Source organism: Pongo abelii, chromosome 23 (genome assembly GCF_028885655.2).
Source record: "Pongo abelii isolate AG06213 chromosome 23, NHGRI_mPonAbe1-v2.0_pri, whole genome shotgun sequence".
NCBI classification, from domain to species: Eukaryota; Metazoa; Chordata; class Mammalia; order Primates; family Hominidae; genus Pongo; species Pongo abelii.
Window position 1 is genome coordinate 55,883,642 of NC_085929.1, and position 16,266 is coordinate 55,899,907.

General features: G+C 45.3%; 1 pseudogene; it reads right to left on the reverse strand.

Moving 5' to 3' along the window:
* Nucleotides 1-6,059: 6,059 nt before the first annotated feature.
* LOC100461349 (large ribosomal subunit protein uL29-like) lies at nt 6,060-6,606 on the reverse strand (annotated as a pseudogene).
* Between the last annotated feature and the right edge of the window lie 9,660 nt (nt 6,607-16,266).

Below are 16,266 nucleotides of genomic sequence, written 5' to 3' on the forward strand. Positions count from 1 at the left end.
AAATCAGCAGTTGCCTGGTAACCAAAATTGTCTGTCAGCTCCCAAACCTCCAAGGCCACGAGCCAGGCCTGATGGCTTCTAAGGAGCCATAGTCAAGGCTGAGGAACAAACCCTGATGAGCCTGGGCCATGGGGGCCAGAGACACCCCCAGTTCTCATGCAAAGTTTTCCCACGAAGAAAACAAATCAGGGAACCTCAGGGCTGTGGTTTGTAGCTGCATCCAGCTTTAAGAGAGAAGTGGGGAGGAAGCTCTTCCAGGCTCCTCGTGGTCCCAGCAGCCACACAGGGACAGGCATCGTGTGTGGGAGTGGCGGCTGCCATTCGTGCCTGGCCTTGGGGGGATTCTGAGCTCATTCCCGGTGTCTGGGTCCCTTGGCAGCCCACCCCCCACAGGCATTGCCCGCATTCTGCCTGGGCTTAGGAGTGGCCCTAGATGGGCCTAGACGTCACGGTCCAGTGAGCTTGGCAGGGGGGCATCTGCTTCCAAGGCTTTCTCTGGGTGCCTCTCCCCCAGTGGCCTGGCCCCTCTGTGGGGTCCATCAGCCACCCCAAAGGCCCTGTCCCACTGGACAGACCCCAACTCAGGCATGATAATTGAGGGAGGCATGTAAAAATCCCCCTGGGAACGAGAGCCAGACCATGACCCTAGGCTGCATTCTCTGTCCCTTTCCTCTTCCAGACACCTCAGCATTGAGGCCTAGACCCATCTCCATCTCCCAGCCTCAGGGGTCCTCCTCCCCTTCTCCACGTATACCCCACCCCTCAAGGACAGATCACAGCGAGCTGGAATCACACGTGTACCACCTCCCTCGCTTTTGCCCACCAAGTGTGAACCACTGTGTTTTACTGTGTTGCCTTTATAGTAAATAGCTCACGTAAAAGACTTATGACCTAAAATTATGTTAATAAAATCATGTGTGTAATCATCTGCTGAGAGAGGAAACGTCACTGGCCTCCTGGGATTGTGAGAATTGAACTAAAGCCTGTGGAGGCTTGTTGTGAAGGGGAATAGAAACCTGAGTCTTCTCCGCCCCGGGCTTGGTGCCTTTGAACCCTCAGTAAATGCAGGGTGACCTCAGGGGTGGCAGGAGCTGTCCCGGGTTCTGAAGATGTCAGGGAAGCAAGGGAGCAGCGGGGTAGGGAACCCCCCCAGCAGAGCTGCGAAGCATTTGTTGGGCTGGGCGACCTCCTTCGTTAACTCGGTAGGCTGCCCCAGATTCATATTCTGCTCACCCGTGCATCAGGCATTCATTTTTTCACTCATTCATTCATTCATTCACATGCCGGGTCTTGGCCATTGGTGCCACCTTCTCTTCACCCTCCATGCCTTGCTCTGACCTCACCTCCACCAGGCTGGCAGAGGGCGTGTCACACATACCTGCCGCACTCACTGTTGGCCCTGTCTGGAGCTGTTTGCAGGGGCTTTCTCCGCGTCCTTAAAGTAGACACAGCATGGACCCTGTAGCCAGACGTGTGAGTTCATCTGGGCTCCACCACTTCCAGCTGTGAGACCCTGGGACAGTCACATAGACCTTGGAGACCCAGTAAGATGGTTATGATAATTAAGTTGATTCATAGACTCAACCCCTTGGGAACCGCGATCTCCATATAAGTGTGATGTGCTGCCTGCCCTTATTCTTACCAGGTCCCTGACGGCCTGGTGACAGGGCCCTGGGCTCATTTGCCCTTTAACCCCCACACCTATGGACACTATGCACACCCCTGCCACCACATGAGACCTGCTGCCCCTCTGCACCCCAGCCTCTCATCCTGAGGCTGACTTAGTTTGTGATTCTGTAATGACATATTCTCCACCTACCTCTGCCCACTAAAGTGCAAATCCCACCAGGCCTGGGCCTTGGTCATAGTCTCCCCAGGGAGCTCCAGGCCCCAGGACAGTGTCCCATGCACAGCAGGCACTCCCTCCATGGCTGCGGAATGACTGTGTGGCTTCTGCAGAGATGTCCCCTGCTTCAGGCTGACCTGCTGGAGAAAGACAAGCCACTTCTCTTCCATTATGCTTTAATTTCTAGAAGTTTCCTTGTTTGGGGGGCAGGATCGCTACTTCCTTAGAATAATTTCCTTTCCTATTTTCAGCTTATAAACTTTGGAAGCAAACAAGCTCTCCTCCTGTAAAAAGCACCCCGACAGGAACGCTGCCCACGCTGTGCTGCGCTGTCATTAATGAATTACCAGGATGGTGCAATGCTGTAAGCGCTCATCTGCTCCCAGCCGTTCCCAGGGAGCGCAGCTTTTCTGGGCTGGATGCCAGGACAGCCGGGCAGCCCCTGGAGGGTGCGGGAGGGGAGCTACAGCCCAGGGGCCCTGCTTCCATGTCGGGACTGTGTGTGTTTCCTCCTGCTCAATTGCTTTGATCCCAAATCTTTTGTATTTCTCATTGATCCATGTCTAGAATGGACAGAGCAGCAGGAACATTCAAGCCACTTCCCTGTAGGATGATTAGATCTTAACAATTGGATGCCATAAATTATATATATATATTGAGATGGAGTCTTGCTCTGTCGCCCAGGCTGGAGTGCAGTGGTGCAATCTTGGCTCACTGCAACCTCCGTCTCCCAGGTTCGGGGAATTCTGCTGCCTCAGCCTCCTGAGTAGCTAGGATTACAAGTGCCCGCCACCAAGCTCAACTAATTTTTTTGTATTTTTAGTATAGTAGAGACAGGGTTTCACCGTGTTGGCCAGGATGGTCTCGATCTCCTGACCTCGTGATCCACCCGCCTCGGCCTCCCAAAGTGCTGGGATTGCAGGTGTGAGCCACCAAGCCCGGCCATAATTTTTAATGTAGTAGAATACTGTCTACCTTTTCTTAGCACTTAGACAACTCATGGTTTCCAAGAGGACTCACGAGGATGAACATCCACATCTCTGGGACCATTACTCTCACTCTGAACTGATGTTGGCAGAATGGGAGTTCCTGCTTCCCTAGGGGACTGTGACCTCACAAGGGTGCCTGGTCTTGGTCATCATCGTTGGACTCCTCAAACAGAGCCTGGTGCAAGGTTGGACCAGCGTTGAACACAGCCCAGTGAAGATCAGGCGTGAAGTAGACGCAGGGGCCTGGCTTGGCCTTCCAGCTGTGTCAGTCAATATCTGAGCTTCATTTTTAGTTTAATACGGACCTTGACAGGAAATCATCGTGTATCTCAACAAACACATGGAAAGAAGAACTTTTTACAACTTTAAATGAAGTGAGACAAAACACCATGTGTGGTTCTCGAACACGGTGTCAGGGTGTTCCCTTTTCATAACAGTGGCCTTTAATAATCAGAGACTCACAACACTCAGCCCATGGCGGGCAGGACTGTGGGCTTCACTCGTGTTAACTCAGGCAGCCCTGACAAAAACTCTAAGAAACAGATGCAAGTAAGACCACAGCTTGTAACTGAGGAACCCAAGGTATGGAGAGGTTGGGTGACTTGTCCCAGGCAAAGAGCTAGCAAGAGGCAGAGCTGGGATTTGAACCCCAACCATCCAGCCCCAGAATGGACGCTCTTAGCCCTTCTGAGGCCATGCTCAATGCCCAGAAGCCAAGTGGGTCTGGAGGCCAAAAGTCACTCACATGCCAGTCTAACTGCCAGTTAGACTCCATTCTGAAGCATCAGAGCCTCAGGCTGCAGACGGGAGGCAAATATTCCAAGGCCTGGCACTTCCAGCTCCCAGGGCAGGTCAGGGCCACAAGAGAGGTCAGCTCTGCTCATCAGAGCCTGGAGGGGGCTGGCAGCCGGTCTGGACGGAGGGAGTGGCCTGGCTGAGGGCTCATCGGCAATTTTGGGACACTATCAAGTGGGCAGAAGGCTGATTTTAGAGTGTCCTAGACTCTCACCATGAAAAATAGTAACAGTGCTTGGATCCTGCTGGTGCAGGGTTATGGGTAGAAACTGTGCTAAACATCAATCTCTGGGGGAAAATGTAACTTTCAGATGAATATTAAGGGTGAGACCAAAACAGATCCGGGCTCCATCTGGCCAGGACAGGGGGGTGTCAGTGAGTATTGTGGGGGTGCTTGGGGTGGCAAAAGGCTGGAGAAAGTCACCTCCACCTATGTACACTGAAGGCTGTCTGGCATCACCAAGGACATCCTGTGATCAGAATTTATGTTCCTGCTTTTTCTGACAATCATCCCATGATATCCTTCACTGAAGCATCTTCTCCTGCACCCAAAATGTGTCACCCTTTCTCATTTCTCCATGACCCCTGGGTCCTTCATGGGGATCCTGCATCCATCTGCAGAGACGCCCTCAGCTGTCCCCACAGGTCTCATTCATCCACAATTGGTAACTGGCCTCCTTGACTCTGTGGCCAAAGATGTAGGTCTTGGATTCCTTGACCCACCACTTGTTCGTTGTGAAAGCTGGGGCCAGTGGAGGGGCCTCACTGACTATAGAAGGCAATGATGTTACTGCCCAGCTCACAGGATGCGTGTGAGGACTGACCGGTATCCATCAGGAGCTTTGGAAACAGCACCTGCCATGCAGCTGATGCTGGTGCTTCCATTCTGTGGATGGAGCCGTGTGGGTGCCCCACTAAGGCTGAGTTTTTGCCCATCACCCTTGTATATTATTCGCGTGTTTTGCTCCTCTCCTGGGGTGGTCAATTACAAAATGTCCTATGGTTTTTTAAGTTACAAAGCATCATCTCAGATCAGTCATTGAAACAAACGGTCCTCTCCCCTACAGCTGCCATAGCTCTGGACTCCATTCATGTTTGAGGTTTTCCATCCCACATTGCAGGTTTGGGGCTGTGGGCAGGACTGCAGTTGGGCCGGGCAAGAAGTTGTCACTTTCCCTCCTTCCTGGATCAGTGCCTGGTCCTCCCAGCCAGGACAGACACCCTCCAGGACTCCTGATGGTGGGGAAGGGGTGGCGGGGACAGATGAGGCAGCGGGAGGCATCCTGCTGGGCTGGCACCATGGCAGCCGGGACACACTGCCCCTTGGGGCACAGCTGCCTGTCTGAAGCTGACTCTTCCCGTGGCTGGGATCTCCTCCTTGTCACTCCCTCATATGCCCTAAGGAGAGGGGGTGTGGTTTTTGTTTTTTGATTTTTTTTTTGAGACGGAGTCTCGCTCTGTCGCCCAGGTTGGACTGCAGTGGTGCGATCTTGGCTCATTGCAACCTCCACCTCCGAGTTCAAGCAATTCCCTATTCTCCTGCCTCAGCCTCCCGAGTAGCTGGGATTACAGGCACCTGCCACCATCCCCTGCTAATTTTTGTATTTTTAGTAGAGGCAGGTGACCATGGTGGCCATGCTGGTCTCGAACTCCTGACCTCAGGTGATCTGCCCTCCTCGGCCTCCCAAACTGCTGGGATTACTAGCGTAAGCCACCGTGCCCGGCCATCCTAAGGTTTCTCTATTTGGGATGACTGCGTTCAACACTTCCCTCCAGCTTCTGGAAGCCCATCTCTTCCGGAACATCCCTCTGCCCCACCTGGGTGAATCTAGGGCAACCCCAAGCACCCTTGGGGGTGCCTGTATCTAGTTCAGGGGTAACCCTCACACATATTGAACTACCTCAATCAGACTTTCACCCCGAGATCTCTCAGAGATGGCTCATATGCAATTCCCATCGCCCCCAGATTATCCAGGGCTCTGTATTTACCCCTGTGGATGGTATTATCAAAGCCTCTCTTCTTTGCCAAGAGGTAAAGGGGATTTGTCCCATAGCCTTTCTTCAGGCAGAGGCAGAACTTACGACACCCTCGGATCTCTCCATCATCACCTTTGACGGTGTCCCTGAGTCCATTGTACTTAGTCTCAGGAGGTGTCACGTCCCCACCTCTCCCCTAGATGGGACTCACCGCACAGATCACCAGAGAAATCTTCTACCAAAACTGTCATGGGTCACCTGCTGCAGCCCCTCTCACTGCTCTCAGGGTTGGGAGGTGGAAACATGTGGTAGATGGAATTGATGACAGCACAGCTCTCTCCAAAGACATGGAACATGTCTTACAGTCACACCCTCCACTGATGAATGACAAAAATGCTCTAAACATCTTTGTTTGTTTCTCGGCCAGCTGTGCTTTACCGACAATGCACCACTCAGGCCTTGACCACGTACTTCCGCAGCAGGGACAGCTGCTCCTTCCTACTTCCTCAGCAGGGACAGCCGCTCCTTCCTACTTCCTCAGCGGGGACAGCCGCTCCTTCCTACTTCCTCAGCGGGGACAGCCGCTCCTTCCTACTTCCTCAGCGGGGACAGCCGCTCCTTCCTACTTCCTCAGCGGGGACAGCCGCTCCTTCCTACTTCCTCAGCGGGGACCGCCGCTCCTTCCACTGCTGCTTCTTGACCTTCAGGTTCTCCTCGTGCTTGTTGAGACACTGGCGCATGGCACGTGTCTTCTTAGGCTGCAGGTCCAGGGGCTGGTACTTCTTGCCCTTGTAGAATTTCCTGAGGTTTTCTCTGGTTAATAACCATGAAAACACAGGCAATGGATTTGCGGACGACTCGGATCTTAGACAGCCTAGAGGCTGCGCCGCCTGTCACTTTAGCGACGCGCAGCTGGGACAGCTCCACCTTCAGGTTGTCCAGCTGTTTCAGCAGCTCCTCTTTCTTCCCTCGAGGGTCTCAGGCCTTGATCTTCGCCATTGCTGCACAGGCGGCCACCGCCCGCTCCTGCTGTAAACATTTTTATGTCTTTTACCTTAAAAATATCTTCCTGCTAGTCTAACACTTTGCATTGGAATACACAGTGATCTAGAATTTCCATTTCAACACCCTGTCTATTTATTGTTTTCACCCAGCATTTCAGCTAAACCTGGGAACCGATGGAGCTGTTTGACTGTTCCCAACTGCCTTTATCACATTCATTGGCACATTAATTTATTTACAGTAATTCACACCTCTAACCCTGAACAAGGTGTTGGGAAAGGTGTGCAAGTGTGTGTCAACAACGCGCTCTAATTAAGCATTGTTTCTCAGCTGTACCCCCCAGAGGTCATCAGGCAATGTCTGAAGACGTTAATGGTTGTCATAACCCTTGTGTTTGTGAAAGGGTTGCTGTTGGACGCAGTAGGCAGAGGCCGGAAATGCTTCTAAACACCCCCACAGTGCAGGGACAGCCCTGTCAGCCCTACAGAGAGTGACCAGCCCCAATGTTAGAAGTGCCATGGTCAGAATGTTTGCCATAGGGAGCCCCCAGGCCACTAATCCAAGAAGACTAGCATCATCAGCCCCACTGCCCTCCGCACTTTGTGCTTCTGAGAACACCAGCTTCACGGTGGAGGTAGCCCTGAGTCATCAGCTCCATGGGTTGCTGAAAAGATGCATCTCCCAGAGGAAGCTGAACATACATTCAGTGCTGGGCGTCTTTTAGAGTTCTCTTCCCTGCCTCAAGCACTCAGCCGACTTGGAAAGAGCCACACGTGCTGGGACTGGAAGGAACGCCTCCTTTCCTGGCTGCCCGTGCCGCGGTGCCCACTCCACTCACCATCCCTCCTTGTCGTCTCCTGGTCACCTTGTCTTCGGCAGGGCGTGAGTACCTCACCTGCGGGCTGCGGATGGGCGTGCTTGTGGTTCTGCCTGGGAAGAGGGTTTGGCACTGCTACGGACGCAGCCTCCCGTCTGTCGGACTCCTCTACCTGCTTTGCTGGAGCACCCCTTGGCTGCAGTGAGGCTGGCCCTGGAGTTCGCTCTCCTCCGGGGTCATCCTGCCCACAGCTGGGGCCCTTTCTGGCTTAGGTCCGTGGATAAGAACAGCCTTTTCTTGAAGAGATGAGGAGTCCCTTAAAGGATCGCCAATAGCGATGAAACCAGACTCTTCTTACCTGGTATGTAATGAAGCCAGCCAGGCAGAGCTGGAGGTCCCAGCATCCCTGAGACCTGACACCTTTTCCTCTCAGCCACATGGCCCTCCTGAGTCCAGTCAGGACTCAAGGCTGTGAAACTCTGCATGTCTTGTTCCCCCTTCTTCCTTCTCATTTTTTTCTTTTTCCTTTTCTCTTTCTTTTTTCCTTTTTTTGAGATGAAGTCTTGCTGTTGCCCAGGCTGGAGTGCAATGGCACGATCTCTGCTTACTGCAACCTCCTCCTCCTGGGCTCAAACATTCTCCTGCCTCAGCCTCCCAAGTAAATGGGATTACCGGCATGCACCACCATGCCCAACTAATTTTAGTATTTTTAGTAGAGGCAGGGTTTCACCATGTTGGCCAGTCTGGTCTCGAACTCCTGACCTCAGGTGATCCATCTGCCTTGGCCCCTCCAAGTGCTGGGATTACAGGCATGAACCACCATGCCCAGCCTCTTTTTTCTTTCTTCCTTTACTCCTTCATAATCCTATGAGTCTCACACCGGAGCCTGGCACTACAATCTACGCAGAAAACTAAGCAGCTCCTTTGACTTTCCACGCAGGCTTGCCCGGCTGTTATTCATGTCGGGACTGGCGTTCCATCCAGGCCTGGGAAGCTGCATAGTGTTTCTATTCTTGACTCTCACGGATGACAGGAGTTAGGATACTGTGGCCCTCCCCTCCATTGGACCACAGTGTACGCCGTGGTTTATGCTCTAAAACCTTGGAGGCATGTTCTCCAGCCTGCTCACTTCTCACTGGCAATGCTGTAGGGAATTGTAGGGTGCCAAGTTGAGCTTCTGGCCTTCTAGAACCTTCTCCCTGATTAATCTATATCCTCAGGAGTTCTCATGCTCTGGGTCATATAACCACTTCATTTTTGCTCTCTATCCCCTCCCCATAAAGAATACTTGGAATTATTTATTATTAATGAGAGGAGCATGAAAAAACTTTTAAGACACTTCTAGAATGGTAATTTAAGGAGCTCCAAGAATCCATTTCCCAGCAAAACAACCAAAACTGGTAAAAATTCTTTTAAAAAACAATAATGTCTCTACAAATTGTTTTAAGGGGACAAAGCAAATGAAGGTACATTCATTCACAATTTCAACAAAATCTTAAGAGCAGTGAGAGTCTGTGACACTTGAGGTCCCAAATGGTCCCATGACCTCCTCTCCCCTGGTCAGCTTCCCGGAGCTCCATTCCCAGTGGCCAGGAAGACAGGGCTTTCCGTCTCCTTGGCTGTCAGTACGCATTGACTGTATGAGGAAGGGCAGGCAGCCAGCATTTCCCAACCCCACCACCTCCGAGGTGCGGAAGCTGAGTCCTTGTTGAGGGGAAGTAACAAATAGTTTGAGATTCCCCTCTTACACCCAACCCCTACTCAGAGGACAGTGGCTCTCCCCCAGGCATGCCAGGCTGAGAATATGAGGGCCCCAGGTCAGGCTCACATAGTTGAATTTCCACACTTGAAGAGAAAAGAGAAGAAGACCAGAAGCTACTTCAGAGACTTTGCTCAGGGGAAATTTAGTCCACAAGAATGCAGACTGCCAAAGCTCTCCCCCAGTAGAATTAACTTCAAAACAGAGTGTTCAAAATAGTGTGTTCAAACCAAAAGAATCTCTTGAAAATAAGGAAGATTGTGGTGGTGGGCAATCAAAGGGCCCATGCTCCATCAGAACAAGCTAACCATAAGCTAGCTAGCTTACCAGACAGAACCAGAAAAAGAGACAGCTAAGAGAGCCCTCTTGGGGTTCGAATGAACCTTAAATACTGGCTTAAAACTTTCCCTTCCTGAATTTAATTTTATCAAATTATGGAGCAACTTATGTACCAGGGAATAGGGGGTAAAAAAACTAAAACATAGCCAGCAATGAGTAAAAGTCTAACAGCTGGCTGCAATACCAAACAGACAGAATTCTGCATAGAGATGTCAGGGACAGAGACAGAGACAGACCTGCTAAATCCACCATCACCCCAGGGAGACTGCCCTTGTCCAGTGCTGCACCTGTGGGGTTTACATCAGAAACCTCACACTGTGTGGAAATAGAGTTCATTAAAATAGTCCAGCAAAGTCACTAAAAAAAAAAACAAACAACAAAACAAGCCTCAGAAATAGTGCTAGGAGATTAGTGTCTAGAGTTGGTACAATATCTTATCTAAAATGTTCAGTTTTTTAAAAAATTATGAGTCAGGAAAAGAAACAGGTAAGTGTGACCCCAAGGCAGGGAAAAAAGTGAGCCACAGTACTTGCCTGTGAGAGACCCTGATGTTGGATTTAGTAGACAAATACTGCAAAGCAGCCATTGTAAATATGTTCAAAGAACTAGAGGAAAGTATGCTTAAGGAGGTAAAGGAATCTATCATGGTAATAACTCATTGAGTAGAGAATATCAATTTTAGTAAAACTAAATGGACGTTCTGAACAAGGAAAGTATGATAATTAATACAAATATGTACCAAAGAGCTCAACAGATTTGAGTTGGCAGAAGAGTCTGCAAACATAAAAATAGATTTACAGGGATTCAGCAATCTGAGAAACGGAAAGAATAGCAAATGAAAAAAAGGAAGAAAACCTCAGAGGCATGTAGAACCATTCAGAGCACCAGTATATGTGTCCTGAGAATACAAGAAAAAAGAGATAAAGCAGAAAAATGACTAGAAAAAACAATGAAACTTCCCCAAATTTATGAAAAATTGTTATCTACACATATCTATCTAGCTCCATGAGCTAGGATAAAGGCAAAGACATTGAAAAACAGACATGTCATTATTAAAATGCTTTTTAAAAGGACAAAGACCAATCCTGAAAGCAACAAAGTGAAAGATCAGTTGTCACACAGAGGGATTCCAGGTGAGATGAACACTTGACTTCTCAGCAGAAACAATGTGGGTCCGAAGACAGTGGGAGGGCAAAGTTGAGTGGCAAAAGGAAAAATCAGAAACTGAGACTATCAGATGCACAGAAACTGCCTTTTAAAAATTAAGGTGAGTTCCAGTTTCTCATGTAAGGAACACGGAAGTCACCACTCTGACCTAACAAGTAAAAAGCGGAACAGGTTAAAAATTCCACAAGTATTTTTGATTCTGTAAGTGGATAAGCACACAGTGCCAACCACTCCTCCTGAAATTGGAGAGACATTCGTGTGGAAGCCAGGAGGCACAACTTGCTAGAGGAGAGATTTGGGATGAGAAACCGCTGTGGGAAACAGTGTCAGAGTAGAAGAAACTGAACTCCAACTCATGGATTGCTAGAGGCCCAGAGTGGATGAGTCTGAGAGTTACAAATAACTCCAAAGGGACCCAGTCCTGGGAAGCCCACCTCACTCTTGTGAGTTTTACCTACAAGAGCTAACCAGGTTCCCCAAGAAAATATCGCAGAAAAAAACTATCATGCTTCCAGCAAGAGGAGGAAAAAAGGAACTATTTTGAAATCTACCAGATCACTTAGTTCTCAAAAAGGCCTGTCTTCAGGAGAAAACATCCAATCAGAGCATAAAATGCTGGAGTTTTATTGGAGTTTAACTTACCTGAGGGAAGAGAAATACCCAACTTCAGCCTGCCCTAGCTTTCCACATAGGAGAAGGAAAATACTCAATCCCGATCCTAAAATGTTGGGGTTTTATCAGAGTCCAGCTTCCTTGAGGGAAGAGAACTACCCAATTTCAGCCTGCCCTGGCTTTCCACATAGGAGGAGGAAAATGCTCACCTCCAGCCCACTCTCGCCATCCTGTCCCATGTAAAACAGCATGAACTGAGAAGCACTTGTGAAGTTAACGGTCCAGAGACACAGGGTAGCTAAACAACTGGGACTGAATCACAGGATTCTATAACACTTTGCCTCCCCCAACACCTTAGCACCACTTTCCTAAAGGCCTGCTAAAACCAGTTCCTCTCACTGAGCACACAAAGCCTGCCTATGACAAACATTATAAAGCATACTCAAAAACACACATAGAGTTTCAAGAAATAGAGCTAGCATCAGAACCAGACATGGCAGTAATATTGGAATTATCAGACTAAGAATTTAAGACTATAAGTGCAAATATGCTACAGGCCCTAATAGAGGAAGCAGACAGCATGTGACACCAGGTGTGCAATGGGAGCAGACAGATTCCCTAAGAAAGAACCAACAGTAAATGCTAGAGAAGGAAAACACTGCAGCAGAACTGAAGAATGCCTTTGATGGGTGTGTTGGTAAACTGGATGCCCCTGAGGAAAGGATATCTGAGATAAAGGACATATCGATGGTAACTTCCCAAACTGAAAAGCAAATACAATAAAGGCTGAAAAAAACAGAACAATATTCAAGAAGTATGGGGTGACTACAAAAGATGAAACATGCTTGTAGTGGGAATACCAGAAGGAGAAAAAAGAACAGAAGAACAGAGGAGAGAGAGAGAGAGAGAGAGAGAGAGAGGAAGAAAGAGAAAAGAAGGGAAGAAAGAAAGAAAAAGAAAAAGAAAGAAAGAAAGAGAAAGAGGAGAAAAAGAAAGAAAGAAAAAGAAGAGAAAAAGAGAAAGAAGAAAGAAAAAAGAAAGAGTAGAAAGAGAAAGAAAGAGGAGAGAAAGAAAGAAAAAGAAAGAAAGAGAAAGAGGAGAAAAAGAAAAAGAAGAGAAAAAGAAAGAAAGAAAAAAGAAAGGAGAGAAAGAAAGAGGAGAGAAGAAAGAAAGAAAGAAAGAAAGAAAGAAAGAAAGAAAGAAAGAAAGAAAGAAAGAAAGAAAGAAAGAAAGAAAGAAAAGAAAGAAAGAGAAAATACTTGAAACAATAATGACTGGAAATGTCCCACAAATTAATACCAGACACAAAGCCTCCATTCTAGGAATTTCAGAGATCACCAAGTAGGATAAATGCAAAATAATAATAATAATGAAAAATCTAGGCATTTTATTTTCCAACAACAGAAATTTGAACATTTTTTAAAAATCTAGAATGAAGCCAGGGAGAGATGAGGAGAAAGACCATACCTATAAACCAACAAATATAAGAATTACATCTGACTTTTTAAGCAGAAATTAAGCAAGCAAGAGGAGAGTAAGGTAAAACAGTTAGTGCTAAGAGAAAAAGACCACCAACCTACAATTCTGTACCCTGCAAAATTATCTTTTTTTTTTCTTTTTGAGACAGTTTCACTCTGTTGCACAGGCTGGAGTGCAGTGGCACAATCTCAGTTTACTGTAACTTCTGCCTCCTGGGTTCAAGTGATTTTCGTGCCTCAGCTTCCTGAGTAGTTGGGATTACAGGCACCCACCACCACACCTGGCTAATTTTTGTATTTTTAGTAGACACAGGGATTCACCATGTTGGCCGGGCTGGTCTCAAACTCCTGACCTCAAGTGATCTGCCCACCTCAGCCTCCCAAAGCACTTGGATTACAGGCGTGAGCCAACATGCCTGGCCAAAATTATCTTTCAACGGTGAAGGAGAAATAAATCAAAACAATAAAAAATGGAGACAATTTATTATCAGTCAATCTGCCTAGTAAAAGATGTTACAAAAGCTCTTTAAAGAGAAGGCAGAGACTCAGATCCCACAGGAAAGATGACTTATGAAGAAAGAATAAGTTAACATAAAGTAAAAACTTATTTTTCTTGTTTTTAACTGATCTGGCAAATAATAGCAGCAAGATCTTCAATTAAGTATGCTTATGATATATCTTATCTGTGTGTGTAATAGCAGCAAGGTCTTCAATTAAGTATGGTTATTATATCTTATGTGTGTCTACATATGTATGCATGTACACATAAGCTATGTGCATGCATGTATACACTTACGTGTGCCTACATATAAGTGAAATGAATGACAGATATAATGGAATGAATGCAAGGGAGGAACAAGGAATCTTTTATCACACTACGTGTGAAGTGGTATAATGTTCTTTGAAAGTAGGATTGGATTCGTTGTAAATGTGTATTGCAAACTCTAGGACTACCACTTTAAAAGGTTTAAAAGGGGGGGGTTACTGATATGCTAAGAAAGGTGAGAAAATAGAATCATATAAAATTCTCAACTATAACTACAAAAGGCAGAACAAAGAGTGAAAGACAAAAATAGAAACAAGAGCAAGTGCAAGATATAGAAAACAGGTACCAATATGATAGATATTAATCTACCTATATCAATAATCACTTTGAAAGTCAATAGTTTAAATGCACCAATTAAAAGATGGAGATTGTCACAGTGGATCAAAAAATAAGACACAAATATATGTAATCTACAAGAAGCCAACTTTAAATATTAAAAAATGTGGATTAAAAGTAAATGGATGGAAACGATGTCATGCTAACACTAATTCAAATAAAGCAAAAGTAGCTATATTAATTTCAAACAAAAAAGATTTCAAAGCAAGGAAAGTCATCAGGGATAAAGAAGAGAATTACATAATGATAAAGTGGCCAATTTTCCCAGGAGACATGGCAATCTTTAACAGATATGCACCCAAAAACACAGTGTCAAAATACAAGGCAAAAGCTGATACAACTGCAAAGAGAAACAGATGAATTCACTCTCACAGTTGAAGACTTCAGCACCCCTTCTATCAGAAATGGACAGATCCAGCAGACAGAACATCAGCAAGAACATAATTAAGAATACACGTTCTTCCCAACTCATAGGGAACATTCACGAAAGCAAAGCACATTCTGAGCCATAAAACACACCCTAACAAATTAAAAATCATATAAATTATACAGTGTCAGCTCTTAGGCCACAGTGGAATTAAACTAGAAATAAATAACAGAAAGACAACTGGAAAATCACAAAATATATGGAGATTAAACAAGACATTAAAATAATACATGAGTCAAAAAGAAATCTCAAAAATTTTTTTTTAATTTCTTGAACTAAATTAAAATAGGAAACAACAACAACAACAAACTCCTGGAACTAATATAACTAATTAACTATAGCAAGATTAAAAGATATAAGGTTAATAGGCAAAAGTAAATTGCTTTCCCAAATGCTAGCAATGAACAAGTGAAATTTGAAATTAAAAACAGAATAACATTTACACTAGCACCTTAAAAAGTGAAATACTTAGATATAAGTCCAACGAAATATGTACAAGATCTACAGCTCGGTTGAAAGAAATCAAAGAAGAACTAAATAAAGGGAGAAATACGCCATGTGCATGGCCAGGATGACTCAATATTTTCAAAATGTCAGTTCTTCCCGATTTAATCTCTAGATTCAATGTAATTCAAATCAAAATCCCAGAAACTTATTTTGTAGAGATTTAAAAATTGATTATAAAGTTTATATGGAGAGGCAAAAGACTCAGAGAAGCCTACATAATATTGAAAGAGAAGAACAAAGTCGAAGGAGTATTACTACCCAGCTTTAAGACTGTAATGCTGCAATAATCAAGACAGTGTGATACTGGTGAAAAATATACCCATAGTCTCTATATTTTTAACAACAACCCTTTATCAGATATGTCTTTACTGCATATCTGATTGTCTATTGCAATAAACCCATTGGCAAGTAGATCAATGGAGCAGAATAGAGAGCCCAGAAACAGACCCATATAAATGTAGCCAGTTGATCTTTGACAAACAAACAAAGACAACACAATGGAGTAAAGATAACCCTTTCAACAAATGGTTCTGAAATAACTGGAAATCCACATGCAAAAAACATGAATCTAAACACACACCTTACACTCATCATAAAAACTAACTCAAAATAGATCACAGACCTAAATGTAAGATGCAAAAGTATAAAACTCCTAGGCTATAACATAAGAGAAAAATCTAGATGATCTCAGGTATGATGATGTGTTTTTAGATGAAACACCAAAGGTGTGATCCATGAAAGAATAAATTAATTGGACTTTGTTAAAATGAAGAACTTATTTTCTGCAAAAGACAATTTCAAGAGAATGAGAAGACAAGACACAGACTGTGAGAAAATATTTGCAAAAGACATACCTGATAAAGAACTGTTATTAAAAATACACAAAGAATGCTTAAACAGACTGCGAGAAAATATTTGCAAAAGACATACCTGATAACGAACTGTTATTAAAAATACACAAAGAACTCTTGAACTCAACAATAAGAAAACAAGCCAGTTAAAAAATATGCCAAAGACCTTAACAGGCACCACACCAAAGAAGATACACAGATGGCAGATAAGCATATAAAAACGTGCTTCATATTGTATGTCATGTAAAACTATAAAACTCTTGGAAGAAAACATAGGGGAAAAGCTTCATAACAACAAGTTTGGCAATGATTTCTTGATTATCACACCACAGACACAGAAAACAAAAGTAAAAATAGACAAATGGGACTACATCAAAATTATGAACTTCTATGCATCAAAGGATGTAATCAACAGAATGAAAAGGCAACATACAGAATGGGAGAAAATATTTACAAATCAAATAACTGATAAGGGGTTAATATCAAAAATATATTTTAAAAAACTCCCACAAAATAACTACAAAAGGAACAAATTAAA